This window comes from Nannospalax galili, unplaced genomic scaffold, assembly GCF_000622305.1.
Source record: "Nannospalax galili isolate Female #2095 unplaced genomic scaffold, S.galili_v1.0 scaffold1383, whole genome shotgun sequence".
NCBI classification, from domain to species: domain Eukaryota; kingdom Metazoa; phylum Chordata; class Mammalia; order Rodentia; family Spalacidae; genus Nannospalax; species Nannospalax galili.
Window position 1 is genome coordinate 1,023,561 of NW_008350357.1, and position 7,282 is coordinate 1,030,842.

General features: G+C 44.5%; 1 pseudogene; it reads right to left on the reverse strand.

Moving 5' to 3' along the window:
- Window positions 1-2,262: 2,262 nt before the first annotated feature.
- LOC103745670 overlaps window positions 2,263-7,282 on the reverse strand; it is a 13,015-nt pseudogene continuing 7,995 nt past the window's right edge.

Below are 7,282 nucleotides of genomic sequence, written 5' to 3' on the forward strand. Positions count from 1 at the left end.
GGTCTTTTTGGGGTCCAGTGGATGAGGTACAATACTCTCAGCAAGTTCAACCACAGATCTGGCTCCTGGGAAGGAGCCCAGTTGCATAACCTCCTCCCAATTCCAATCCTGCTTCAGCTCTGGAGTTACCTGGTCTCATTGTCCTCTGTGCTGTGTACCAGTTGAATAAACTTTTAAAATTAGAGTAACCTTATTTTTTCCTTTGACACCATGTCACCTTGCCTTGAACATATTAGACAGGTGCTCTCCAATACAGTATCACAAAGATAAGGACAGAGCACAGAGACTTCCCTTCTGGAGGACCACTGTCAGGTCAAAACACAAGGCCTACTCCTCACCCCGTGTTCTGGCAGCTCCTTACATCTGAAGCTTGGAAGCTTTGCTTCTTAGAAGCACCTACTCAAATTTAGCCACAGGATCATATATATATAAGAGAGAGGAGAAATAGGACTCCAATCCCCACACAGCTTCGTTTTCAGTGATGCACTTTTGTACTCAAGTCACGAGCTGTTTTAACAGGCAGCAAATCCACATTTTAAAGGTGGAAGTTTCTTTACAAGTAATCCTTTGAGTCAAGGACTGGAATATTAAGTAGCTTGTCACTGCTGCAGAACAGGGCTTAGAGATCACTTTGGGGAGGCTAGTACTCCTAAGAGATGCAGTTTCCTCATTTTCATAATTTCCTGTCTCTCATCTTCAGTCCTTTTCCCTAGCACTGAACACAGAGAAAAACTTAGAGCTCATGCAGACCAGTGGAGAGCAACCTCTTTTATCTAAATAGAGGTAACTTTCTTGGAGGCAAGTGTCCTGTCCTGTCCTCTACCGATCTTAACAGAAGGGCACAGGTCATGTGTGCTGCCTGGGGCCTGAGGGCGTGTGAGGAAGACTTTGAAGCGGAAGAGGACAAGGACCTGAGGAGGAGAGGCTGCGGTGGCGGCCTGATTAGCTTAGTGGGCGCGGGAGTGGGCAGTGAGGGGGATGGGGAGGGTTGCAAGGAAGACCGCGATCCGGATCCGGCTGAGTGGAAGGAGCATGTCAAGACGACAGGTACAGGCCTGCAACGGGAGAGGGCGACATGAGGAGGGGGGCAGCAGCTCACAGGTCCCATCCCCAGGCCAAATGCATCTGGAGGACAAAAGCACAAATGCAAGAGGGAGAATGCCCGCGACCTCCTCGCCCACCCGCGACCTTCCCCGCAAGCCCAAAGCTGGCCAATCCAAAGACAAGCTCGCTCGCGTCCTTCCTGCATGTTCGGGTTTCCTGCTGCTGTTGCTATGGCTCCGAGGGAGGGACTAAGGAGGGCTGCCCAGCCTGGAACTGTACAGGGGTGCATTTGGCCTTGTGAGCGTGGACTCCATGGCCTCCTCCATCATCAGGTCCGGGGCCACAGCCTCTGCATCTAGGCTTGTGTCTGTGACTAGGCTGGGGTCTCGGAGAGGGGAAGAAGGTACATTTTTTTCTGACCTGGTGAATCTCGTTTTCTAGGACCACTAGATGGCGGTGTTGCACTGCGTTGCCGCTTATCTCCCACCCTTCGCTCTTGAAAAAAAAAACTTTTCAAGAGCGAAGAGCTTTTACTTTCTGTTGCTGAATTTCTTGTTTCTTTTGGCTTCTCTCAGCAAATGCTATGAATTCCCAAGGGAATTCAGATGCAGCCTTCGAGAGGTTCCTTTACTAAAACTATTATGTGTGCACGTCAACTACACACATTTCTGTTCTACTGAATGTTCTTTCCACTTCCTTTTAGTTATCTTGGCCTTTAAGGACCTAGTTTTGAATTAAGGCAGCCTATTCTTTCATTCATGGAAAGCAGTCAACCTCACAGTAGACAATTTGGAGCTAAGATAAGGTTTCCAGTCACCCACTAATAGCCATACCATCTTAGTAGCTTTTTGATTTCTAATGGGACATTTTATTTTTTCTTTAACTGTATTTTTTAAATATTTTCCTTTTTTGTGTGTATAAGTGTATTGCTCACATGTATGCAAGTGCACCCATGTTGTGCAATGTCTGCAGAGGTCAAAAGAGGGCTTGGATTACCCTGGAACTGGAGTCACTTAGCGACCATGTGGGTGCTGGGAATAGAACCCGGGTCTTCTGCAAGAGCAGACAGTGCTCCTAACCGCTGAGCCATCTCTCCTTCTATACCCGCCCCCAACTGTACTTTTTATAGACACTTAGAAAACACTGAATATATTCACTAGGCATCCTGTGGTATTTGATTCATATATTCATCATGCAATACTCAAATTAAGAAAATGTCTATCCATTAATGGATAGAGCAAAGAGGGATCTCAGGTAGCCCTTGAGCTGAGGAACAGCATTGCTCTTTGGCAAAATTTGTGAGTACACAGCTTTCTCATCAGCCTTGCACTGCTCTGTAATCTCTTTCTCTTTGTGTCTCGCATTCCTGGTGCCTGGGCTTAAGTAGCTTCTTCTCCTTGAAGTGAGAGTCATTGGGGTGCTGGGGGATTTTCACGTTGCTGATACCGACTTCTGTGGAGGTGGCGATGACAAATTTCAGGTGTGTTCTACGATGAGGAACTGGATTGAGGGCAAGAGGACCAGTCACAAGTAGCAGGACACTGGCCAGCTGCTTTAGGAAAACCACTCTTTTGCCCCCTTGGCGACAGGTGAGGATGAACAGGATGGTTCCCAGGGGTGATGCTGGCACGCAGTTTTCTCATGTGCTGACTGAAGGGCTTTTCACCATGTCTCAGCAGCAGTACGATAATACCTAGGCATTTTGCGAAGCTTAACGACACAGTTGCCACCATTCTTGTCCCCACCAACTGGTTTTGTGACCCTAGCAAGAACCTTTTTTTTTTTCTCTTCAATCTTGGATTTAGCAGCTGAGTACTTCCTTTTGTACTGAGCCTTTCTGGAATACATAGCAGACTGGAAGCATCTGACAATTCCTCTAACCAGGACAGGGTTTTGGCTGCAGTGAGGCTTCCCCTTCAGCTTTTTAACATAAAAGTCTCCCTTTTTAGCCTTGCCTGCAGTGGCACCATCACCAGCCTTCCTGACTGAGGGCTTCTCCTTTGCGTCAGGCTTCTCAGCCTTTTCACCCACCGTCTTGCAAGATGGGAAAGACGTGAAGTTTCTTGTTTTTTCACAGGGTCTCCCTGTAGTCCCAGCTGACCTGAACTCACTATGTAGGCCAGGCTGGCCTTGAACTCACAGAGATCCATCTGCCTCTGCCTCTGCCTCCCGAGTGCTGGGACTAAAGGCGTGCACTACCACGCCCGGCTCTGTTGTTTTTATAGTACAGAACAAAGGGAATCACAAATCAAGACACTTCAAATATATTGGTGGGAACATGAAGGCAGGCAGGCAGGCAGGCAGGGTTCAACAAAGGAGAGGAGGGGGTTCTCTGCTCTAGGCCTCAATACAGTTCTTAGTCTTTGGGATTTCCCTAATAGTCACAAGGATGTTGGATCACAGAGAAATGGCTATTATTATTTCTTTAGGGTGAAAAGGTTGAAAATACCTTTCGAACAAAAATGCATTTTAAACACAACGAGGTTCATACTGCATAGCGATTTCAACGTTTTTTCTTGAGGGAAGAGCAGATTAAATCCAGGCTCCCTGCCTCATAGTTTTCCCTGTTCTCAGGCCTCCAGGGTAGGTCAGTTTCAAACAAAAGGTTGTTTCAAGATGGTGTTCAGACCCTGTATCACACAGTGTCACAAAACTGTGTTATCTACAGTTGACCCATCTATAGATGGATTCATTATCTCACCAAAACCTTCAAGTGTTTTTGAGGCTTGTGGGGGCTGTGAGCTTGCCCTGAGAGTAGGAATGGCAGTGTCTTGTCACGGTGGCTGCCTGGCTTTCTTTCTGGAATCTTTTGCTTGACCTTCCCCATTGGGAAGTCCTGTGGCTAGAGTTAGACTTTGCTTCTTTTCTGTGAATTTCTGAAGCTCTTCTTCTCTTTCTTTGGAATAAATGTTATTCTGAACTAAAGTTCTCAGGGGGGAAAAGCCCTGCCTTTGTTAAAGATTCTACAAGGCTGACTGACTAGTATAACATTTGCATAGTGGTAATATCAAGCTGCTATGGCTGATTTCACAGTTCATATCCTACTCATGAAATAATACAGAGTTTATACTTTAATCTCCTCAACTGAGGAGTTTAGTGTCTAGTTCAGCAGAGTTCTTCAGTCAATTACTAAGAGTGGAATTTTAATTTCAACAACTTTTGGAGGATAAGCAACCAAGGATACTGTGGAGCATACTCAGATTTTCATTAATAAGATTAAGAGTGGGAGGGAAGAAGGGTGGGTAAGGATAAGGATTAACTATTAGATTCACTCTGAAAAGTGGATAAAATAGCTAAGAGGGGACTGATACTGTGTCTGTTCTAGTTTGCTTACAATTGCTGTGACAAAACACTCTGACCAGTACCAACTTGAGGAGGAAAGTTTGTCTTACATCCCCTGGGTTCACAGTTCATCACTGAGGAAGTCCAAGGTAGGAAATCAGGGCAGGAACCTGTAGGCAGGAGCTGAAGCACAGGCCATGGAGGAACGCTGCTTACTGGCTTGCTCCCCTGGCCCGTGCTCAGCCTGCTTTCTTATACAATACAGGACCACCCGCCCAGGGGTGGCACTGCCCACAGTGGGCTGGGCCCTCCTACATCACTCAACAATCAAGAAAATGCCCCCACAGACATGGCTACAGCTATTCCAATGGAGGAAATTCCCCAATTGAGGCTCCCTCTACCTGGGGGTGTCAAGTTGACAACTAAAGCTATCCAGCACAATTGACCCCTTGTCAACTTGACTTATAAACACATTGCTATAAAACCATAAGCTTTCCATTTCTTATCACCAAGGTATGATGTTAATATTAATATCACAACATAAAACAGTACTTTAAAAGTCCCACAGTCCTTTAAAAAACTCAAATACTTTAAAAAGCAAGTTAAGTACTGTTTCATTTCAAAGGGAAGAATGCAGCAAAGTAGCTCAAGGCTAGACATCTGAACTCATGATCTTCTGGGCTCCAAAGGGTTTCAGCAGCTCCACTTCTCTGGGTCTGCCATCCACAGCACACAGTTCATCTTTCAGGCTCAGGCCAACTCCATTCCACACCTGCTGCTGCCCTTGGTGATCATCCCATGGTCCTGGCATCTCCAAAAAGCTGGGGTCTCCACTGAAACTGAGGCTGCACCTTCTGGTCTCTCAGGGTGCAAAGCCTCAGCTGCTCTGTGACCCCCTCCACACTTTCAACACCAGAACCATGCAGGAGACTCTTACACATTACAAAGTCCTGCTTCCAGCTTGAGGTGGAGGCTCAGGCCCCCTCTGGTCCATAGCTTGTATGTGCTGACCCTGAAGAAATACTTCCCAGATTTTGCCACAGTGATGCTGGTTCTTTGTTACTTACAGCTGATTTTTCAGCCTCGGCTAACCAGTAAAGCAAAGGTTTCACTTTAGTGGCTCTGATCTCTTGTTAATCACAGCTGATTCTTCAGCCCCAGCTGACCAGAAACCCTAGATTCTCAATTCAAAATATCACACAAACAGCCCTGATAGTGTCCAGTTCCCTCTGAAGCTTCACAAGCCAGGCCTCCATCATCTTATACTTCTTTCAGCAGAACTGTTCCAAGCTCCACAGAAATAGCCCAAAGTTCCAAATGCTTCCACAGTCCTCCCCCAAAACACTGGGTTAGGTCTATCACAGTAATACCCCATGATCTTGGTACCAATTTCTGTTCTAGTTTGCCTACAATTGCTGTGACAAAACACTCTGACCAATACCAACTTGTGGAGGAAAGGGATTATTTGGCTTGTATCTTCTGGGTTACAGTTCATCTTTGAGGGAGCTGAAGGTAGGAACTCAGGACAGGAACCTGGAGACAGGAGCTGAAGCACAGGCCATGGAGGAACGCTGCTTACTGGTCAATGCTGAACCTTCTTTCTTATACAGTACAGGACAGCTATCCAGTACAATATCCTTTCATTAATCATGTTTATTTTATGACTGCTTATCCATAACTTCATCCTTAATAGAACAAAGTCTTCATTTTTAAAGATACATTTTTACTAATTCTGTAAAACAATTCTCTGATTCATTATAATTTGAATTTTAAAATATTTTATTATTTTTATTTTATGTGTATGAATGTATTGCCTGAATATGTGTAAGTGCATCCGTGTGGTGCAATGCCCACAGAGGTCAGAAGAGGATGTTGGATCCTCTGGAACTGGAGTAATGGATGGTTGTTAGTCACCATGTGGGTGCTGGGAATTGAACCCAGGTCCTCTGCAAGAGCAGTCAGTGCTTTTAACCACTGAGACATCTCTCCAGCCCTATAATTTGAATTTTAAAATCTAGTTTTTATGTTCACAAAGATTTGTTTTAAATCATTCCAAATCTATCCTCCTTTTCTTCTCTAATTTTACAGACGTGTCTTCTCTTGTTCTACTGATTAATTTAGATAAGGGATTGACAATCTTCCCAGTCATTTCAAAGAAACTCATTGTTTCATTGACTGTTCTAGTCTCCATTTCATTGCATTCTGCCCTGATTTTCATTATCTCTTTCCATTTCTCATTAAAAAAATATTTTTATTGATTGAGAATTTCATTAAATGTATTTTGATTATATTCTGAACCCCTCCCCCCATCTCCACACACACATTACTATCCCTCTGACTTCATGCCCTCTATTACTTTTTAAGTCTAATTTGTGTCCCCAAATGCACATCCCCTGGCACCTGGTCAACCTACCTGGTATCACATCCTTAAAGAAAATTAATCTCCCTCTCCCAGCATCTATCAATTGTCAGTAGTCCCTTGGTCAGTTTTTTGTATACCTACTGCTCTCTATGCTGATATTTTGACAGACTTATGCTTGAAAAAATTTTGTGCATGCTGCCACAATTACTGTGAGTTCATATGTGCAACTGCACAGTTGTCTGGAAAACACTTTTGTTGTATTTATCTACCACCTATGATTCGTATACTTTTTCTGCCCACTGTTCTGCAATGACCACTGAGTCTGGGGGAGAGGGTGTGATACAGGTGTCCTATTTAGAACTGAGCACTCCAAAGTCTTTTATTCTCTGCACGTCAACCATTTTTCAGTCTCTGTTAATCGCTATCAGATGGAAGAATAACCTTCTCTAGTAAGAGCTGAGAGGTGCTAATCTATGAGTAAAACATTTCATACTCATTAAAGGAAAAATATCCACCAAGAGGCCATTACAATTCTAAACATCTATGCACCAAGCACAAGAGTACCCAATGGGTACCCAATTATATATATATATA